Source organism: Zonotrichia albicollis, chromosome 1, assembly GCF_047830755.1.
Source record: "Zonotrichia albicollis isolate bZonAlb1 chromosome 1, bZonAlb1.hap1, whole genome shotgun sequence".
Taxonomy (NCBI): domain Eukaryota; kingdom Metazoa; phylum Chordata; class Aves; order Passeriformes; family Passerellidae; genus Zonotrichia; species Zonotrichia albicollis.
Genome location: NC_133819.1, coordinates 38,863,758 through 38,886,851, shown reverse-complemented (window position 1 = coordinate 38,886,851; position 23,094 = coordinate 38,863,758). Strand labels below are relative to the sequence as shown.

Here is a 23,094-nt window from a genome sequence, read left to right as displayed (position 1 = left end):
TTATTAACTCAGTTAAATTTCTCCTTTGGGTCATTGTCCAGTAGTTTGTCCAGCTCACTGATCTGCTGGCAGACTGAAGTAACCAGCGTCAGGAAGAGCACTCTAGCAGGGAAGATGATGAAATCATAACATTTTTGGAATTACACTTTTTATTTTCATTGAGAAACAGTTTTATGAAAACCAGTCACTGTGGATCACATTTGCCTCAGAACACAAAGGACAAAACAACTCTGTTTAGTAAAATAATTTGTTTGGGTCTGACTAGTTGGTTTTAAACACAGTTTTTCTTTGAACACAAAGCTTCTATTCACAAGAACAACCATAGCCTGCGCTGTTATTGAGGGGTGGTGCAGCATCCAGCAGGACCTAGTGAGAGGCTTAATGTTATCTTCTTATTTGTATTTACTACACAGATAAAAGCTTCCTCCCTATCTAAATCTTCTCCCACCATGTTCTCACAAGTCTGCATAATGAGATTAATAACTAAAGCTTCAAAAGGTAACCCGATCAACAAGACTTTGTGTTCCTCAGCTTTTGGTTGTGGTGAAGCAACCCGATGGTGAACTATGGTGAACTGCAAGCTCCTGGTGCTCCCAGACACTACAAAGCACCTTAAATTACAAATCTATTTTCCAAAAAGTGATGCTAGAAAAATGATACAACCAAGTTATATTTTTATACTGTTCTAATTTTCTCCAGACAAAACATATCAAATTTACAAGTGGAAAGGAAAGCTATCTCCCTTTTCAGTCCTAATGCATTAACTTGCCAATACTTGGCTCTATCAACTTGCTAAGAAGCTGAATGTCATTTTGGATTCTTTCTCTTGTTTTTCCAGTGTGTTGCAACGAGCAGGCCAGTTCCGCCACCAGAAACACTTGGCAATCAGATTGTCTTCAGTAGCTTTGCACACATACAATGGATTCTGACACTGTACAAGACAAATAACAGAAACCATTTCACTTCCTCTGGTCTATGCAGAGCTAGCAGGAGTCAAAACAAACTGCCAAGCCTCCAGGCAAACAAATAACATGAACACACATGGAGGCTGCAGCAACAATGGCTAAATTTTGCAGGATCCTATAGGAAGCTGCCCTGCCTTTGAAAGCAATGGGGAGCTCTGCCTGAGGCACAGGCAGTCTCCCTCTAACTCCCTTGCAGCTCCTCAAATTGCACTGCTCAATGTCTGGTCCACTCAGCAAGGTTGGAGCAGACTTTTCCTGGAGAACTGGCCCAAATTATACATCCATCCTGGCACCCATTCAGCCTGCAGTCTTTCTTCCCTAGTTGCCAAAAAGCATGCTAGTAATTCAGATACACTGGTGGGTCTGGGATATGAATAGTTGGCCACTGGGAACAGTATGAAAACTTTATTGTTATCCATAGCCCATCATAAACCAAAAATGATTCGCCACATGTAACTGAGCTGGTTTTGGATTTTAAATCCTAAGACTTCAAGCCTTCCAATCTACTTCAATTACTTTTTTTTTTTTTCCTTTCCATTGCTCTGGGAGAGAAAGGGGAAAGAAACTTCACTTCAACACAGTAAAAAAATCCAGAGGTTATCAAGAGGCAGTTCAGGGATTGTTTGTGGTTTGTCAGGCAAATTTATGCAGTCCTTAAGTATACAGCTGGCACACCACTGAAAATGGGTCATTTCTGGATGTCTTTTGGGACAAGGAGTTTAGCAGGTTAGTCAGATGGAGAGTTATGCAAACATGGTTTAAAAAGCCATGCTTTTGTAGATGGTTTCAAAAAACAGATTCAGAATTTGCAGTTCATCAAAAGCTGACCAGAGAGAGATGGAGAAATAACATAGCTAAAAATCAAAACATTGGAAGATAGATGGGATTTTCTTCAACAGTGTGATAAAGAACTGACAGTGAGAGTTGAATCTTCGTGGATTCTGCTGTATTATGCTCTCAAAGCCATTAAAAGAACTGTTGAAAAATTAACAACCATACAGGAGTTCAAGAAATCTCTCAACCGTGTGTTTATTTTCCCGTCATGACACAGCCTTATGCATGCAAGAGAAAGAAGCAATCTACCATTCGTTTAAAATAGCAGAGTCCCAAGAAACCCTAGCTCTTATATAATCTAAAACCAGCAATAATAAAAATCTATCTACTCATTTCTCTAACTGGACTTCTTACAGCATATTTGTGTGTCTCACAAGCCTGCAGAAGAAGAAGAGGCTGCTCCTCTCATAACTGTCAAAATTGTGGGCAGGTTTAGGGATAATGCCATTGCTGCAGTGGGCGGATACAGCAACATGGAAATCAGCTGAGCTTTGTCATTCTGAGTTTGTCTCATTCCAGGCAGGAACCTCACTGGTTTTCTCCAGCTCACCTTCTTATGGTCTCTCACAGCCTTCAGTGCATGCCAGAGCATCCTTCAGCTGTTCCAAGTCCTTATTCTCTCGGCCTGTTGGCAGCTGGCGATTGCTAGCTCTGTTAGACACAAACCATTGCTCTTGGTGGAAGAAGGAATAGCTCTTCCAGTCCATCAGAAAATTACAATGGAAACCTGGGTGGACAAGGTTGGGTGCTGCCCACCCACTCTGCTTTCAGTCACTGACAGCATTTCCTCTGCTCCTCCCTATTTTCCTCTGTTTCTAATTCAGCCATATGTTTGTGTTTTGTACATGTAAGTGAAGCTAGCAGGAGGCTTGCTGCTAACTTCAGTGGGGTTGGAATTTAACCCGCTATCTACATTTCTGCTTGTAATATTAAAGGAAGGAACTGGAATTTCAGCAGCACTTTTACAGACAGAGAGATGCACACTTGGGTTAAGATCACTCGGGTGAAATTCAAGCCTGTTGCAGTCAATGTGGGAGCTATTTTTTTCACTACGCCTCTGTTTAGCCCACGCTTGAGAAGAAAACACACACAGACACCAAAGAATTATTTATTTAGAACAAACATCAGTTAAGGCAATTGAATGTAAATTGTTCATATCCTTAGTCACAATTATAAAAGCTGCCTGCAAAAGGGCTTAGCATAGAGATAATATTATTCCTTTGGTCTTTTTCTCTTTTTCTGTAGCAATCTTCTCAGTAATAATCTTAATGAATTGGAAATGCAGCAACAGTATATTGTAGCACTAATTTGAGTATGGAGGAAAAGTACTTGTTGTCAGTATTAACCTTTGTTTATTACTGTGAAAAAGCCACAGTAGCATGTCATGCAGATCTAATTTGAGAATTATGTGTTGAAATTATTACATAATTCTTTTGTTTCCACTCTGTTTAGATGTTCTAGAACTGTTTCTGCATATTTTGTTTTAAAGTGTTTATAAGATTGTTTACAAGGCTTTGTTTGTTTATTGTCTAGTAAGGTAATAGATGCCAGAGCTGACTTTACCTTGGTTCCTCACCATTATGTAGTATTTATAAGTAGGGTTAACTTCCAAAAATTCAAATTTTTTCAACTGTCTTTGCTGTGCAAATAATGTGGTGCATTTGGTTGCTCTTTTAATTCACTGATTTATCTGCATATTAGATTCTAGCACCAAACTGAAAATGCACCTAAATTTATTAAATTGGCAGTATTTATTGGGTTTTCTAAGTTGTTTTTACATGGTTTCCCTTTCTTTCTCAGGGAAAACAAGAAACAGAGTGAATGAAAAGCCTGTGGATGGACACAGGCAGTCCAAGTAATGTCATTGCAGTCCCTTGGTGCTGAGTCTCATGACACTGCCCTTCCCTGTGGTGCCATTTGGGAACTCAAGAGAACTACAGGTACCTCCTGCTGTAAACTGGGCAGGGAGTGATGCAGGTTTGAAGACTTGTCTTTCAAGGAAAGCTTTCCAGCACACGCATGGGAGGATGCTGAACAGTAGATACACAGCTTTGCTTTAACCTGCTGGAAGAGGGCTAATATCCTGTTCCACAGTAAATTTCCTACAGCATCCATTAATTTCTATTTCTAGAACGTTAAGTCCCTCTCAATACAGAGGTCCACCTGTAAACTGTGTAAACTGCTCTGGGAAGAAGATGGAACACATTCACTCTTCATGAAAAACACAAATATATATAGATGTGTACAGGCATATATTTAGTATATTTTAGAGAGTTTCACCTGCTTTTTCAAAGTAATATAAATATATATACATGTATATAAAGACTTAGTTCTAATGCTCAGCTCTGAGTAAGGAAACAAACTGGTCTAAGAAGCCAAACAGCCTGTGCAACCAAGTTTAAGACTCTTCAGTTTTTTTGTTGGAAAGCTTCAGGTGGGTGCTTGTGATTACACAGCAGTCTGTGCACTGTAGCAGTTCCTATAAGAAGAAGTGGTTTCACCAGTTTTGCAACCTTAATAAAAAAGTCATTCTATCACAGAGAAAAAAAAATGCTATTTTAAAAAAGCGTGGCATGATTCATCTGTGTTTAAGTCACTTTTAAGAATAAACAAAATTTGTGCTTTTAGAGCACCAGTCTCTGCCACTCGACTGCTGGTAATATACAGCAAACTGCTGTGCTTCAGCTTCCCTGAACAGCAAACACTGAGGCCCATGGAACCAGTATGAACTGATTTTACATAAAGGTTTAACTTACCCATGACATGGGAGACAAAATAACTCTCCTGCATGTTTGCAGAGCCTGCTGAATCGTAAAAAATGCAGGCAGTCTGGAAAACATGCCATACCACGAGTTCAGAAATAATTTATGTTTCCCTTCTGATTATATGAATATTGGCAGGCCAGTCAAGGAGGACTATTTATAATATACAGTAGTTGCAAAAAGCTATTTCTTATTTACAGGAAATGAAAAAAAGCGAAGTTAATAAGATGGTTAGAAAGGTAAGATGGTAAAGAAACCTCATACTTCTAGACATAAATAGTCAAATAATTTATGCATATGATTGACCCCTCCGTCAAAATTTTGAGTTTGGGATGGTTTATTATGGCTAGGCAGTCAGAATTTCACTGTGCAGTGTCACCAATTTGTCCTTTTTTCCTCCTCACAAAGGGATGCTCTTATCGAGTGACTTTCCTGTGGAAGAGGGATGACCAGGCTTTTAGGTTTTGACACTTGTTAAGTAACCTGACATGTTTTTCCTTTGTTTGTTTGCTTCTGTGGCTCTCATTTCCAAGACATATCCTGTGGATTGTTCAAGTGCACTTCGGAAGTGAGAACTAATTATATCTGCACAGTGTCTCACTCACTGCATGCTGTCTGTCTGAAATGAAATGAATAAATGAAATGACTGACTCTTACACTAATTGAGTCCATCCATAACCGTACCAGGGTTCACATTGTTAGCCCTCTTAAAGGCTCCATAATTTAACCCTAATTTGAACGGCAGATGTGGATTTTTTTTCCACACCCCAGAGCACTGGTTTTGGCACAGACAAAAAGTTCTACCTGTGAGTTGTTAATTTTTCTTGTTGGACCAGTGTCAGCCCTCCTATCCTAGAATATGAACAGTTCAAGAATTTTTTTCTGGGACAACTGAGCTAATTAAATTTATAGTTTTACAGTGTCTCTGACCCTAAGATAATTTGCTTGTGCCCTTTTGCCCCCTTATTAGGTTACTTTGTCATAGATTTTTATTTGGTTCCAGGAGACATCAGGGGCCAGTGAGAAATGGGTGCTCTGGAAAGGCAGGGGAGCCTTGACTTTATCCTGGTTGCAGATTCAATTGAGGAAGGAGAATATAAGACATTTCCCTCTCTACAGCAGAAAACCCAGTGATTTGCATAGACTCTGATTTCATCTGAATGTGGTTTTAGCATGGCTGCTTAGGATATTAATAGACTACTTTTAACTTGGACCTCCCTAAATATCCTCACAGTGGTATTGTTACTGTAACAGAGCACACTCCTACATGATCCTCTTTGGTTAGCCTTAAAAATACTTTAAAACCAGAAAGGAAGAATGGAGTCTTTGTCTATGAATGCTAAAATCTATCTTCATCCATGAGAAGCTGTCGATGATTGCCATGGAAACATTTACTAATTGTCCATGGAGCCTGTAAAATAGCAACAAAAAAGGTAAGATTTGTCAAGAAATAACACTTTGTGAGATGTGACCTGAACCAGAAGATTCTGAAAAGCCAGAAAGTCATGGTGTGATATAGTAAGGCCTTTTCTTCTCTTAATCCTCTCTTGCACACAGACCACCTTGGTGTCCTACCTCAAGAGACCACATTTCCATTGAATGGGAGTAGTGTCACCAAGTCCCTTATGTTTGTTTGCATCTTTCAAAATACAGGGGCTGCTGGACTGTGACTGCAATCAGAAGACAGGACAGCCATCCACCCTGAATCATAGTTTGAAAGATTTGATAGGTCACATTTTTTTATGTAATTCTCTTCCACTCTGTAAAAATGCCATTTTCCAGGTCTAAGTGCATGCTTCTGGGCGAGGTATGATGCAAACCCAGTCATAGCTCTCACCCTGTGGAATTTGCAAGGTAATTTAAAATCTCACAGCATATCAGTGCAGGAGGATATCAGTGCCCTCCAAGGAGGAGAGGCAGGACAAAAGAATACACTCATGTATAACTAGGTTGGTCAAAAGTACATCTCAATAGTTGGTAGTTGACTTTTGTTTTTGGTTTTTTTTTTAAATAATCTTGAAGTGGTACTGCTAAAATCTATTATTTGCTGTCAGTTCTCCATTGGCCAGCCCAAGAGGCATCTGGGCTCTCAACAAAACACACTAAGGCTCTCTGGATCTTTAAAGTGTTAATCATCAGGTAGCAAAGGAATTATCTGTTCTAGGAAGTACTTTTGTGGCTGCAATCATTTTGAAAAAGTTATGAATGGCAGCACCAATTTTGTTCATCACCAATTCAGACTGCCAGCTATCAGTTGTTATTGACCTAACCTGCTGTGTACAACTAGATTTAAACAATTCTTTACTCATTACATGGGTCATTTAACGTGGGCAGAAAATAGAATCTAACACAAGGAGGGGCTGTGCTTTGCTTCTGTCTTCCCATTGCGGAGGACTCTGTTCCCTATTGGATCCCAATGTTAATGAACAAACAATGTCTTCTCTAAAGGAGAACAGATTCCTTACCCACTAGGAAAACGGTGGAGCTTAGAATTAGTTTCTGCTGAAAGGCTTTCCTCCTTACTCTTCCTACTGGGTTTTATAAGCAGAAGTATACCTATATATAATTTGCTTAAAAGGGGATGCCATATGGACTTCTGCCATGTGGGCACTCAGAACATGTATGACAGCATATTACTACAGAAGAATTCTTAAATAAAATTACCATTTCAACCACCACATGACTAATATTGATTTTAAACCAATGAGGCCCCCTAACAGAATGATAGCAATGGAAATTTTCAGTGTGCTTTGGACCAGAAAGAAGTAATGAAATTGCTTTATATGTTCCTACTGGAAACATCACAAACCCACATTTCTTTACTATCTGAAGTCCATATTTTGACACATGAACAGCCGTGTTTTACTGCAGGCGCAAAAATCCAGGTCACTTAGGGGTTTAGTGAGTCTCTTAATATCGCCTCTTGCAGATTTCAGCGGGGATCCCCTGAAGAGAGAGAGGTACCTGGAAGGGTGAGACGGAGGCGTGTTAGGCTGAAGACAGAAGCAATGGCCAAGGCAGAGCTGTGTGAGGACAGGAGCTGTCCACACAGCCCACGTTTACTGGATGAGAGCCACTGCACAGCTGAGGGCTTTTCCCTTTCCAAATTTTTTTGACTCTTAAGCCTATGTTCTTTCAGTAACAGTACCAGAAAAGTCCATTAAGTGACCTGCGTGAAATTTGCCTGCTCCTTTAGTTCTTCTTTGTGGATAAATCTTTTCATATGGTGAATTGGCTGAGGCAAAGCTCATGGCAGAAACTTTGGTCCAGGTGAACTTTATTAGATATTTCCCTCACGGGACCACTGATGGCTTAGGGATAACTATTTTGCTCTTAGCTCCAGCATACACTGTGTGGTGATCTCACCTGGGACTGGTCAGCACATGACCTTAGCAGGCTCAAGTGCATCTTTTTTCATATAAACACTGATTTAATTTTTTTGCCAGTGTAGAAAAGGGCACTTGGCCTTGTTGATGCATAATTTTTTCTGTGATGCGTAATTTTTTTTATTATTTTTTGTTACTTTAACTTTTCAGAGTGTGTATCAACATATTCTAAAAACAATCATCAGAGGAAAACTAAATAGCAAAAAAATACTGATATAAACCATGCACATTTCACAGAAGCATTTGATATTCTCTGTTCTGATATATTTTGTTGTATCTTGATGAAATGTTTTATATCAAGGAAAGAAATTAATATCAACACAGATTTATATCCAGGTGCAGCATGCACAGATAAAGAATAAATGAAATGAGATAAAATATTCTGCCTGATGATTAACATTGGACAAGGTTGTATTGAACAAAGTGATGGCAGAGTTTTTTAATATGAATGCACATCAACAAAAAATGACAGTGCAAAGTATTAAGTGTTCTGGGGTTGCTACTGATTCACTGTCAGAAAGGTTTAGGCAGACAGACTACTTGACATTAAATGGCTCAAGAGCAATATGCTGAAATTCTGTTCAACTAGAGACTTAAATCTTCAGTATCCACTCAGACATGTAAAACCATCTGGAAAGGTGAGCTTAAAAAATACTGGGCATGACAGTAAACATAGGGTTAACAGAAATAATATGCAAAAAATAATTCCAACAAGAAACCTAAAATTCAAGCATTGCTTCAGAATTCAAAAGAGTGCAAGAGATGAGTCAGTCTCAATACCTTGGCAATAATATGCAAGCCAGCGGGGATATCCAGAATGAAATCATGTCACAAATTGGCAAGGCAGCAGCTGCATTTATCTGCTTAAAGAAGATTCAGTCCTTGAAAATCTACAACTTAAAGAACAAGCTGAATATTCAATTCATGTTATTTTCAACTGAACAGATGGATGGGAAAGCTGGAAATCTACCAGAAGTATAGGCAGTCATCTAAGAAGTCTGATAAAACACTCAGAGAACATAAACTTGGAAAAATAGTAATTTTTAAATAGGTGGCTTTCTAATAAATTTTCCAAAATATAACAGTATGTGTTATCAGATATTGACAACAACAACAAGAAGATAGCTGTATCTGTGATACATGTTGGTTACAAACACGGAGAATGCCAGGGTAAAAGTACATACAGAAGTGTAAGCAAAAAGGGAGAGCTAAAGGGACACCTTCTGCTGAGCATTCTGAAGGACTCCACATCATGAAGATCATAAAAGGTGCTGTGTATGGAGCCCACCCGGCTGCTGCTCTGGTTACCTCCCCTTGCCCCCCTCCCACAGCAAGGGCTCCCAGAGCAGCAAACTGAGCAACAACCACCATCTCAGACAGTGAGTATCTGCCTTTCACGTGGGCTTCCATGAAATTCAAGTCATAAAAACTGAGGGTGTTTGTGAGCTCCTTTGAGTTTGTACGACGCAGCAAAGCAGGTGCTCCTGTGTGCAGGATGGAAGGGTAAAAGCACTGCGATGTCTCACATAAACAATGCCTGCATGCATCAAGCAGCTGCTTCATCTGGTTGCATTCTCTGCTTGGGGGTTTTTCCAGTAGATTCACCCTACTAAAAATATTAAGGGCAAAATCTGCAAGAGAAGATATCTCATTTTTGTAGGCAAGTACAGAAAGACAATTCTAGTAATTTTTATTTGTATACTTTAAATTAAAAAATCATCATTATGGAAAATAGTGTGACAGTCTAGTAGGAAGCATGAATAGCAAAATTGTAGGCCCTTCTCCAGACACTATTTTTCATTACACTGGGCCTTGTCTGCTCTAACATGCTTCCCAGTTCTTCCCAGCTCCAGTCAGTTCTGTGTTCCTATCTGGTCCTTCAGCAAAGAGGAATATAAAAAAAAAAACCTCATCAATAGTGAAATCCTGTATAGTTCAGATCCATTCTTTTGCTATTGGAAGGAACTATAGAGACTCCATAAAAACTCAGGAACTTAAAATGTACCTCAGGAAAGGTCTTGAAGACATTCTTCTTTCCTGATGGTCCTGTTCTTCCCTGTGCTCCTGTCTACAGCACCCCTTTTAAACATCCAGCTTGCTTCCCTTGACCTGCTACATTAAGGTGAAGTTTGTCCTTACTTAACTTCACCTTGCTCCTTTGCCATTGATTTTTTTGATTTTATTGTCATCACTCCCCTCACCTTCTCTCATTAACAAAGCATGGAACAGCATCTTCTGCTGGCTTACTACAATCCTAGCCTACAGACACCCTTCTATACAGAGCAGCTGAACTTACGGGATGCCTTACGTATCCTTGCTAGCTGAAAATCTACAAGTTTGTATAAAAATGAATAAAGGTAATTCAGTTCATCAGCCCTAGATATTTTAAAGTACATTCTTTTTTTTCTTTCTGGAGTAAGAATGGTCCTTCTTCAGGTCTCTAGAATACATTGAAACTCTTCTAGACATCTGATCATTACAGCAGGTCCTGAATTTGATAGATCCACAAACATGATATGGGTAGACCCTGTAGCAGTGGGCCAAGACTCGGGACCAAATTCATGTTTTTTTAAATACATAAACATTTCACCTGGATTATGAGGACTTATCTTTTTTTTTTAGTAAGACGTATACCTCTCCTTTAGTGAAGACTTGAAAATACTGAACTGTGTATAGAAGTTATATTTTAATGTATTTCAATATACTGAACTTAAAACAGTTATTTTATTACTTGAAAAGAAAATCCCAACTGGCTTTGTAGGATTGTAATTCACTGGCTACATCATCTACATATAAGCTGAGCAGAAACATGATGCAGAAAGCACTGATACACAATCAGCACATGCTATCCCATTTTCAGAGCAGAATCACATTATAGAGTAACTGTGTTCTAGAAGCTTAAACACTAACTGGGATGGAGCTTTAATCCTTTTACTGCCTTTGAACCACTCTCCCGTCTCAGCTGTGATATTATGAGGCTGTCTAGTCAAATTATTGCATCCCCTAGTAGGAGTCATGTAGGTGCTTCTCTTATTTCTACATATATAATGCAGGCAGCACCATGACACCTAAACAACGTCCTTGTGTCTTTTAATTTCCTTTTATACTTTATCACACGTAAAAATTGTCCGTAGACACGTGAAAACCAGAAAGAAGCAAGACATTGAAAATGTGTCAGCGAAACGGATGTCTATTTCAGCGGCTCCGTAGGTCAGCCTCCGCACCTGGTGAACAGTGGTGGGAAGGAAAAAAACAATAAAATAAAATAAAATAAAATAAAATAAAATAAAATAAAATAAAATAAAATCCCACAACAAATAAACTTCTTTGCAATCTGTAAAGAAGTCCACGGCGTGTTTGCAAAACCAGCTCCAAGGGGCCGGGGCGCAGCGGCCGCTCTTACGCAACCCGCTGCTGCCCTGCTGGGCGGCTCTGCGGAGCGCGGCTCGGCGCCGAGCGGGGACAGCGCCGAGCGCTGCCGCGGCACTCCGCTGCTAACCACGGCAGCGCCCGCACCGCTCCAGCCCGCCGCAATTAACTCAGTTCCTTCGCCGGCGGTTCTGGCCGTGCAGAAAAGGTGCATTCCCGCGGAGAGTGGCGCGGCGCGGGGCGCTGGGGCCTCCCTCCGCAGAGCCACAGGGACACTGCAGGTCCCGTCGCCGGCCGAGCCGGCAGAAGCGCTCAGGAGAGGCGTGAGGAGCTCAGGGACCCTGCGCTGTGCCCGGCGCCCCGCGCCATCCCGGCGCTCAGCCCCGCACCGCTCCCCGCCCGCCCCGCTCCGCTCGGCCCCGGCGCTGCCCGCCCCGCTCCGCTCCGCTCCGTTCCTCTGCCGGCCGCCTCCCTCCGCAGGGAGAGCCGCCCGTCCGCCTGCCCGTCCGCCTGCCCTCCCGGCCCCCCGGCCCCGCGTCCCGCAGCCGCCCCCCCCCGCGGGGTCACCCGGGGACAGCGCCCGCCTCCCGCCGCAGGAAGCGCCGCAGCCGCCCCGGCGCCTCCCGCTCGGCGCTCGCCTGTGGCAGGTGAGACTCGCCGCGTCCCTCCCCGCTCCCCGGGGCCGCCCCGCACGCTCTCCCCGCCGGCCGAGGCGACGGGGCCGGGGAGCTCCCCCGGGCCGGCGTATGGGGCGGGAAGCCCGAGCGGGGTTCCGCGGGCGGGCCGGGCCGGGCCGGGCGGGGGTCCGGGCCCGCTCCACTGCCGGCGCTGGGCCGGGGCGGCCGCACACGGCGGGGATGGAGCGGGGATGGAGCGGCGCCGGGAGGGAGCGGCGCCGCCGGCCGCCTCCGCAGCCCGGCCCGGCCTGCCGCCCCGGCGGGGAGGCCCCGGTGTGCCGCCGCCCGGGGAACGCCGCTCCCTCCCTTCCCAGACCGGCCCCGGGCTCCCCGCGCCGGAGGGGACCGGCCTAGAACTTCACTCAGCTGCTGAGTGTCCCCCGGCCCCGAGTTTTGTCAGACCTATTTACTGGCTACACGGGAGGAAAATAGGCTCCAGGAAGGGCTACGTCGTGTTTGCTGCTTCTGCAGAGTTCATTCCACCCCTGGGAACTGCTCCGTAGGGAATTCGGGCGCTTTCCCGGCGCGGCGCGTGTGGGAGCGCTGAGCTCATCTGGGATGGCAGCATGGGAGATGGCTGGGAAACCCTGGGGAGTTCAGGTCACAGATGGCAGCGGCCGTGTGTTATCATTCCAGACTGCACTCTGTGACCAGCTGACAAATTGAAACAAGCTGTAAGAACCTCTCTGCGAATGTAGTAAGGCTGTTTGCTAATCGTACTTGTGACTGCAAAGGATCACTTTTTTAATGGGTGCTACCGGCCTCCTACTCCAGTGAAGTCAATGTCCCTCATGCAAAAAACCAGAGTTGCATAGGGTTCTCTGTAGGATGCTTCTGCGGGAGTGATGTAAACAAACTAACACAGAATATTATGTGGAAAAAGGAATATGGAGTAACGTAAGCCCTGCAGCAACAGGTGGCAGAGCTGAGGAGAAGAAGAGAGTGCATGTCCTGGCTGTCTGTCTTGCATGTCTGTCATGGTACCATCTCCGTCCATTAGGGGCAGGGCTTTGTCTCACCAAAACAGTGGCACACACGGGGCGAAGTGAGCGCTGCCGCCCAGGAGCTCGCTCTGCTGGGTCCCGCAGCAGGGAGCACTTGTGCCCTGGGGCACTCAGCAGGCGGTGAAAAGCGGAAAGAGCCTCAACAGAAAGCAAGCACTTGCAGAACATGTCCGATAATCAAATCACAGTTCTTTCCCACGTTAAAGATTTTTCTTTTCCCCCAGAAAGCATACCTGAAACAAAATACTTCAGGATGCTGAGTGGCAAAGGAAAGCAGAGATATTGTGTATCGTTAAGTCAATCCAGGCAGGCAAAGTTGCCAAAAGGGGTAAGACTTGTTTGAGAATTTAAAGCACAACAGCATGCTTGGCTACAAAAGCTTAAGGTCTTGGCCTTTCTCATTGAATCAATAAACATAAACTGAAAATAAATAGATTTAATATAAATTTATACTGAGCAGTTGAGATAAAACTTGAACAGAATAAATGAGAAGGCATCGTTAGGAAAAAAAGTTTGGGAAATGGTATCAGGATTTATTAGGGAAATGAAGAAAGACATATTGTCTCAGATTTAAAAAGGAAATCTCTTAAAAATGAGGCCTAGCAGAAAGAAAGAAAGGGAACCTGCTAATGAAACAATACTTTGTTTTCATGGTAAAAGCAGCAGGTAAAATGTTTTGAGAAATAAAGGGCCAGGAAAAAAATGTCTTTGATAATGATGGAAACATCCTGTAAAAAGAAATTGAAGTTCTCCAGGTAACATAAATATTTTAGAAAGTAATATTGGAGTAAGTTGACTAGCTTAAGAGATACAAACAAAAAGGAAATGGGATAGTATTACTCAGAAGGAAGCTGAAATGCAGGAGATAAATTGCATTAATTTTCATCACACAAATTGTCACAATCTGGAGATCAACCCGAGTAAGACACAAAAAGAGAGGTAGCCTGCAGAAAAATTGTGCAAAAGGATTAGGAACAGAGAGTGGGAACCAGAGCATAAGTAGATAGCTGAAATTCTACAGGTGTTTCTGGAGACTTTTATATAGGAGGGAAGGATGCCACACTGCTGTCCTAGGGAATTGTGAGCTCATTTTGCTACGTGAATGGCAGATAAAGCTAGAACCCCAGATCCTGAGATTTACCATTTTATCTTATTGGCACATGAAGATACTCCTGAGAAACGGCACATGAAGATACTCCTGAGAAACCTGAGACATTCTTAAATGTACTATGGGCTGCACGTCCAGAAAAAGGACTAAGCAGGAAAGCAGCTGATATAGGATGATGTATCTGCCATGGCAGGGGATGTCAGAAGCAAGGCCAAGAAAATTAAGGAAGGAGACCCAAAACTCCCTCATGGGGCATTGAAAACCAAAGGTACTTACAGAAAATACAGATTTTTATACACACCTGAAAGAAAGACAAAAGATTGTGAGGTGATTTCCTGGAAAGTGTTACTAACTACAAGGGGCAACTGTGATAAGGGCTGAGGTTCAGCCACTCTTGTACAGCAGCACGTACACAGCTATGAGGTATGTTGTGTTACAGGATGTCCTGCAGACCAGGAACAGCCTAATAGCTATCCTGTACCAAGCTGGGCTTTCTAGGCCATGACAGACCAGCATTTCATGGAAAAAAAGGAGGCAACTAATTTCTTCATTAACACAAAGGAAATGTGGCATTTTTAATGGGGTGTTTGGCACCATAACAGAATAAAACCCAAAGCAAGCCATGAATAAAAAGGAAGGAAAGCTTTTGTAGAAGGACAAATGTAACAATGTGGTGCAGTTATGAGAATATAGACAGCTAAAGAAAAGGCACTACATAAATAAAATTAGAGAAAAACAGAGTAAAATTTCTGACCTTTGCCGGTCAACAAAGCAATTCAGCCCCATTTGCAATCAGACATAAATTATGGCAGTCATGCTAACAAAAGATGTCTTACATTAGGATACATTCTCACACAAACTTTACACTTAGGTCTGACCTTGGCTTTCTGAATATGGACCTGTTTGTTTTTACTGGTTTTATGACATTCTTAACATTTTCCTTACAATTATTCCATTTGCATTTCAGAACATGTTCTGTGGAGGGGAAAACAATAATATCATTCCCAATCAGTTTGGTCCCTACAAGTGTAGCAAAATGAAAGGGAGAACACATGGAACCTATGAAACCCAAGGAACCTATGGAACTTGGGCTGAAAGACAGATGGAGATATGCAGGATCTTCCAAATATTTCCTGGGTTTTATATTAATGGATTAAAAAAAACAATAATGGGAGGAAGAAAAGGATCAGCACAAAACTATCAAGATATTAGCTAAAATGTTGCACTTGTCTGACATATAGTGGCTACAATTCAAATGAAATTTTGGGGCCGCATTATATAAATGGTACAATGAGTTCTGTCCTCTTCCTTGGTGAATTAAGGTTTTAGCCATAGCTAATACATGTTAGGAGGTTTGGTCTAGCTGTTTTTGGAAAACAACAGAACACAAAAGCCACATGGTTACTTCAGAGAGATGTTTTCCTTTAGGTTTCTGGAGACATGTGCAAGAGAAGCCCTTGACTCTCTTCTGTATGACTAGGTCCTGGTCGTTAACCTTGATCAAAAACATGGTAAAGTAAAACTACATGAACTTTACCTGTCCTCCTGGGGAAGGTAAGGAGATTTTTGTCAACAGGTGTGATTTCTGAATAACAGGTAACTGCATCAGGCACGAGTCAAGGGAATGTAATACTTGGTGTTGAGATAAACTGCAGAGATCCTGTTTGTAAACTAGCAAAGTGGAAGATCAAGTGACAGAAAACTGAGTAGCTAAAATACATAGGAGGACTTTTAGAGGGTTCTGAGTCTCAATATTGCAATTAAAGAGCATTGGAGTGGAAAATGATGTCAATATCTTCTATGACTTTGGCAGAAATATGTCATATAGCACCACCTTCCTAATTTTGTTGGGATAATGAGAGGTTAATAAAAAAGTAGAAGGGGACTGTAAATAAGTAAGTAAGTAAATAAATAAGTAAATAACCAACTAAATAACTAAGTGTGGTAAAGTGTTATGAAATGGCAGAACAGGTATATATCTGGAACTGGAAACTCAGACTCTATTTACTATATGTGTGCACATTTTGTTGTCCTTTACTCTGGCCAGGTTATATGGATTTAAGTTAATTTATAATGATTTTTTAAAAATTTTTAATTAATGGTCTTCATAGTAAGGATGAATGAGTTATTTACTGTTTTGAGATATTCTGGATGTTCTTAGGATCTGAGATCTGTCCAGTCCTCTGGGATTTAGATGGATGATCTCATTAGGTTCAGAGTCATGCAGTAAGTCCAGAAATATACAGATGCTAAACATAATGCAAAATCTTAATTATTGTTTGCAGTTAATTAAAATGCTATTTTTGTTTGTTTTGCCTCCCTCTGGCATCTTCAAGTCCTAATTAATTCTTAACTGTGGGTGGTGGGATTAGGATTGGCAGCAAACCACACCTCAAACAGCCCACCAGCACCACAGGGCTGTACGTGCAGAAGCTCTGCCGAAGCAAAGATCACATTCTTGAGAAGTTAGATAAAGGTCCCTATTGTTCTTGCCGCCAAGATTATTTTTATCACATTGTCAACATAGTTGTTAATGTGCAAACATGCAGGTGAGATACGGAACACACCAAACTCATAAAAAAGGCGTAGACGTTGTACGCACGTGCAATCAGAGCACTGGGGATGAGATGTACATAAAAATGCTCAGGGGGAGCAAGTGTTCACTTGACAGATTAAGGAGCTGGCTGGCACTGTTCCTTGTGGTGAGCTGCTTGGTGACATTTATGGCACTGATAAATAAGATTTGTGAGCAAATATCATTAATTGATGTAGTTCAAGGAGTGGCTGTTTGGCATGCTTCTATGGAGGTGGTAATTCAGGTGCATAACCAGAGCGACACTGAGGGATTTTGGATTTTGTTTTGGTTTATTTTTTCTATAATGTTGCAGTTGTTTCAGAGTACAATGAGATTTTTTGGCTTAGAAGTGCTGCTGTAATTGGTTTCTGGGACTTTCTTGATTTGACCTAATTGGACATTTTGAAAGGTTGCCAAAGTACAGGGTAGGATTTTGCCAGTTTTCTATCAATGATTAATAAAGCTCATTTGGAGGATCAATTAGAGGTTCAAAAAGAAGATTTTGCACCAGGATTGTTATAAAACCAATGAATTCTGTTTTATTAGTGAACATTTTCAATGTTGAATGATGAAAAATGCTGCTACAGTGAACAGTAAAGGCACATTGTTTTAGAGATAATTTCCTCCCTTCAGGTTATTATTATGTTATTTCAGTAATTCTATAATCAGGGCGGGGAAGCACTTTAATTCTGGTTTGTAGTGATACTTTTGGCAAAATTCAAATTGTTGTTTTTAAAAAATCATTAGACTATTAAAGAGTGGTTTAAAGAGGTAAGATTTCCTGAAATGGTTATTTGCTTTTCACAGTGCTTGAGGTTTAAGTAGCAGATTTCTAAAAGTTTTTAGAAAGAATAAGTAACTGTCCTTGGTGTGTCTGAAGACCTAGTGAATTTAAAGACATGAAGTGATATGTTTAGAGGAAGGAAAAGCCAGTAGTGTATGCCATCATCAGTTTCTAATCATCCCAGCTCCTCCCCAAGTCCTCGTTTTCATAAAGATAATTTAAAAGCAACATGCAAGTGGTTCAGCCTGTCTCTGTGCATTTATAATTTGTTTGTTTCCCTGGTACACAAGCATAGGTTTGGTGGATTGTTTTTTCTACAGTCAGAGGACTGACTAGGGTGGATAAGTTAACAAGCAGGAGGTTCCTGCATGTTGGAATTAGCAATTTATCTGTCTCATCCATTGCTTGTTTGTTCATGTTTTGCTCATTCAGATGTATCCTGAAGAAATGAGATACCCAGCTATTACAGTAGTACCAGTTTCTAATTTCTTCCAGGAGTTCATAGCCGTGGGTCTGAGCACATCAGGAAGGACCTGTAGGTGTGTAGGTGTTTCCATACTCCTTCTTATTGTATTTGGGTCATAAGTAAGGTTTTAATCTTCATGTTATTGGGTTTCAGCTGACTGGGTATCTAAATAAAAGTGTAGCACTGCTGTGCTATGCTATGCATAGCTATGCCATGAGTTGCTATATTTACTCTTTAGAAGTCAAGCAAGAGCTTTTACTGAGGAACTTCCCTCTGCAAAGCCTTATGCACACCAGGTAACACTGCCACTCTGCTGCAGTGCTTGAAGGTCACTTGAAAAGCCAGAGTTTTGACTAAAGTGGGACTCTTCCTTCCTTCTTCCTTCCTAAAGAGATATTTTTCAAGCTGGACTCTAAAGTACCTTCTGGGATTCCTGACAGATTGAGTTTTCCAGGGGAAGGAACTGCTTCTTTTGCAGACACTATTAGCATAAATATCACAACATGAAGCCCATAATCACACTCAGAGGACTCTTTCCTTTTGTATGTCAGGCAAATTGAGTTTAATTTGGCATTTACTGAAATATGACTGTTGAAAATCTACCAGCACTGCATATTACACTGAGCAGGTACATATACTACACTATGTGCTACACTTGGGGCAAAAAAATGGCAACCCATTCTAAACTAATAGAATTATAGCACTATCCATTATAGCATTTCTGCTAGCACCAGGGTAATATTTCTGTCCCAGTTCTCTCAAGAGAATTTAGGTACCAAAATACTTCCATGAAAACACTGTGCATATTTCCAAAATCTTCCAGAAATTCAACTATGAATGGATTCAGGATGAAGATGGTAGTGATCCCATTTGTTTCACGTGTTGGGCCTGCTAAAATAAAGCTTAGCAAAATACTGCTGAAGCAAGAATGGAGGATGAATGGGAAGATTATGAGCATTATTTTACATGTTTTTTACTTACTGAAATGAGTAGATGACCTAATCTTCCCCAGAGTAGAGAAAGCAGGCTTCTGCTCTCTCTGAACTTAGTAGAAAGGTTGAATCTCAATTCCTAGATTTTGTTATTTTTACTCTGAGGTGGAGGTTGTTTCCCAGCATGTCTATGTTTCTTGCTCTCTTTTCCATAGTAATGATTGCTTATGAAGAACAAGTTGGTTTAGAATAGGACGAGCTGCACGATCCCTCAATTAATGCACCCACCCACCTGGTAGTTGAGCTCCATATGGTCTTGGATTAGGAATGAGAGAACTTGCAAAGCTCTTGCTTCTGTCAGGCCTCCAAAATCAAGACTCTCCTCAGTGTGTTTTAGCTTTGCCTCAGAGTAACCCAGTTATAATTATTCCAACTGAAGGAGCCTTTCCAAGCCCTAATCTTTTAACTGAAACCGCTGTGGTTTGGGACAAGGGATCTGGTTTCAATGGGACCTCCACACACCTTCCCACTCCACCTTCTCTCCCAGCTGTGTTCACTCTTCATTTGATTCTTTCAAAAGAGATGTCCCTTGTCCACTGCTGAAAGGGAACTGTGTGGCAAGCCTTTTGTGCTGCCACAACCACTTCAAACCAGAGGCTTTTCTGCAGGCCAGTTAAATGTTATTTCTTCTTGCCTGGTGGGCTGTCCTTACTAGTGTGCTCCTGGACCATCCCATTTGGCACGATGGAAAACTACAGATCTGAGCTACTGAAACCTGTCCTTTCTCATCTACTTTTTACAGTAATATTAATTTATTAATGTGAAGTTGCTTCTGATATGTATTTTTGGAAAATCCAAACTAGGTCCACTATCATGAAATTTGGAGCCATGACTCATTAAAAAAATCATCACAGATGGCAGTAGGACAAGAATGGTCTTGATTATCTTTTTAGAGAATAAGAATGAACTACTGGTTTTATTTACTCCAGTAGCCCATCTAGCCCAGTTGCCCTTGGCTGATGAGTAGAGGATGCTTGCAAAAAGACTGGAAGAAATAGAAAAAGTGTAAGATTTCCTAACTTCTGGCAGTCAGAGGATATGGGAATTTCCTAAACCAGAAATTTCACTTGATTGCATCATCATGTTTATTGGCCATTGATGGACTTGTCGACCATAAATTGTCTGATCTGTTTTGAACTTTCTTGAACCTCCACATCATCCTTTGATAACAGTCCAAATAGCCTTTTTTAGTAAAATAGCTTTTGCAATAAAAAGGAGAACATACATAAATTACTGTTTAGTCTGGAAGCTGGCTTCTGTCTAGGAGAGCTGAGACCTATTTTTCCCAATACTTTCTTGCTGCAATTTAGAAACATAGATCTTAAAAATAATTTCTTGAAAATAATTTAATCTTACTCTTTTCTTTCAGTTCAAATTTTTTGCCTGTGTTCATTCGGTTTTCTGGACTGAGCACTAATTTCCTGTGTCATGTGCAACCCTGCATAACTTGAAAAAAATTCCCTGCTGTGTTTTTTCATGACAGATCGAAAATGGATATGAACTGTGCATTGGAGGTTAGAGTGTGCCTCCAGATTTGTTTCTCTTCCTTTTGCTTTCCTTCTTGTTATTTATTTTTCTTTCCTATTTGTCTCAATTTTCATTCATTTTTCCTCTGTTCTCACACATCCGCTCTGGTTCCCCTTGAGTTCTGGTGGTAGGATGGAATTGGATCTATGTACAAAACCAAGTATTATTACATTAGGTTATTTTTATATTCCCCAGAAATCTTGAAACAGACATATATTACACTCTATTGGAAAATGGAAAATAAAGAGGAAAAGAAAGAGTATATAGTACTACTGGTTTATTTTCTTTTTTTTTTTTCCAGGAAATGGATATTTGCCCCAGACAAAGACTAAAGGATGTTGGCCAAATACCTTCAGTTAGCACCAAAATGTTTTGTAGTGAAATTAGAGAAGATTGGCCTCAGTTAGCATAAATAATAAATGAAATTAATCTAAAGTCATTGCAGTCAGGTACTGTCCATCAGTTTTGTTGTGTGTTTAAGCACTGCTTATCCACCATTTAGAGAGAGACTCACACAGGATGCTTTCCTGCTGTGCTGACTCACTCCTGGTAGTTAAAAATGAAAAGGGGCATGTATGCTTCCTGATTTTCACATTCCTTTTAACACTTTTAAAACAAAATGTTTTGGATTCTCTTTGTCTGCCAAAAGGTGAAGTTTTCATTTAATCAGCAGACTGGAGTAATTTTGAAACTGCCTTACTGTTATTGTTTTCATTTTTAATCACCATGTCCTCATGCACTGTAGCACTCAGGAAGCAAGAGGCCTGGGAAATTGCAAATAAAACCTGTATGGCTTGTAAGACCCTCCTTCATTAGAGGGTCCCCTGCCCACCAGATAATGTGTGCTAGGTGGTCAAGTGATTCTGCTTAGCTCATGTTTCACTGCTCGTGCTCTCTGCCTGCTTGTGTACAAACAAATTAAAAATGGAACAGGTGAGGTGTGTACTACTTCTGAGAAAAACACAAAGTCATTTGCATCAGAACTGATGAGCCAAACAACCAGTCTAAAATCAAAGATCTGTACAGCAGAACAAACCAACCAGTAACAAGGAAATCTGGTGGCTCATGTCAGATGCACAATGTCCATTACCCTTAGAAAGCCCAAAGAAACTAAAGCTCTCCCCTCTCCCCTCTGCCCAGCCCCAAGGTGTGAAAGCCAGACAAAAATTACTTAGGGAGAAAAGTAAATTGAGAGCAATAAAGGATAGAAGGCTGAAATCCACCAAGGTACCAAACTAAGTTGTTGTGTTAAAATGCAAGAGAAAGAATACGGTTTCTCACAAGAGCCTTATGCCCTGAAAGGTGTACAGATTCCCTTCCAGCTCACCTCAGAGCTGGACACATCCTAGGCATGCCTGGACCAGCTATCAGGCATTTGATGAGGTCAATGTTAGGTCACTTTTTGATTGAGGGGAAGTTTCTGGCTCCTGCATTTGTGCACACAGTCATGGGCTGTGCATAACTGATGCAGAGGGAAATTGTGCCTGTACATGACCTGAGCTTTGCTTCTTGGAGAGGAGGGAAACGCTGCCATTGCTGTCCTGGTACAAACTATGCCCTACCTCCCTCTGCTCCTCCCTCCCTCTTTAGTGCCCACTCCAGGTCAGGCAGCTCAGACGCTGCAGGGTTTCAGAGGCTCTTTAACATGTCCTGCACTTGTACTGAGCCCTTATGCCAGGCATAAGAAAAGCATTTATGTGAATGCATGGTAGTCCAGCACATCCCTGAAACCCAAAGAGAACAACAGGACCTTTCCTTCTGCCAGACAGGAGTGGTGTTTCAGTGGGGAGCATTGAGAGTGAAAGCTGCTGAGGGCTTAGGGTCCTGGATTTCCCAAGTCTGGGGACTTACAGTTCATATGCAAGTATCATCTTCTGCCTAAGCAGATAGTAGAGAAACTGTGGTCGTGTGAGGACCCAGGAGCATCTGTCCTCATGTAAAGTAGGTGCCTAGAGGAACATTTCAAAATACTTTGACATATCTTTTCCAAAAGATGCAAGGAATTGGAATCAGAATATAGGAGGAAGCCGTACCTCTACAGTATGCACAAATATTTGCTCCTGCCATCAGTGAATGGCGTTCTGTGTCAGTTGCATTTGATGGGGATGATGACACATTTTAAGGCTCCCATTCTCACCGTCACATGGCTTTGTGTCCCTGCATTTTAGTCATTTCAGAGCAGTGCATCACCACCCCACTGGCTCATGCTGCGCGCTGTGTTTAGCAGCACATATTTATGACATGGGGAGTGAAGAATGAAGTCTAACTCAAGTCCTTAACTAACCCGTAAGTTAGGGAGGGGATTAACTGCCTACTGCAATCTTTTACTAAGTATTAATCACTTAACATTATTTTCATTTTTTTGAAAAGTCTTTTGCTGCCTTAGTATTTCAACACACAACTGGGTTTGAGATCACAGCGTTTGAGGGACTGCTGATACACTGCTGTTGTTAGCCTGACAAGGGACCGGTTGTGTTACTTTCTGGGTGAAGGAAGAAGTGCATGTGGATGGGCTACATCCATCAAGGTTTGCTCTTGCTTTACAAACCTGTCTTCCTGGCTGTGGTAGAGTTAAAAAATAATTACAAGTTTTTCAAAGGATCACCCACATACACATGGTATGAGAGCTCTTTTCTTTGTTGGTT

At 41.5% G+C, this 23,094-nt stretch overlaps 1 protein-coding gene and 1 long non-coding RNA gene across 3 annotated transcripts in view; one reads left to right on the top strand and one right to left on the bottom strand.

The window, feature by feature from the left end:
• Positions 1-2,891: 2,891 nt before the first annotated feature.
• LOC141728662 (uncharacterized) lies at positions 2,892-12,669 on the bottom strand. The gene is made up of 3 exons (XR_012579806.1): positions 12,396-12,669; positions 8,728-11,171; positions 2,892-7,525 (listed from the first exon to the last, which is right to left on the bottom strand). It is a non-coding gene; the product is annotated as an uncharacterized LOC141728662 (long non-coding RNA).
• Positions 11,779-23,094, top strand: part of THRB (thyroid hormone receptor beta) — a 163,955-nt gene continuing 152,639 nt past the window's right edge. Inside the window, exon 1 of one of the 2 annotated variants that reach the window (XM_074538570.1) lies at positions 11,779-11,963. The gene's annotated coding sequence lies outside the window, so the exon portion shown is untranslated. The remainder of the gene's footprint in view (positions 11,964-23,094) is intronic. The other variant, XM_074538604.1, reaches the window with a different exon arrangement.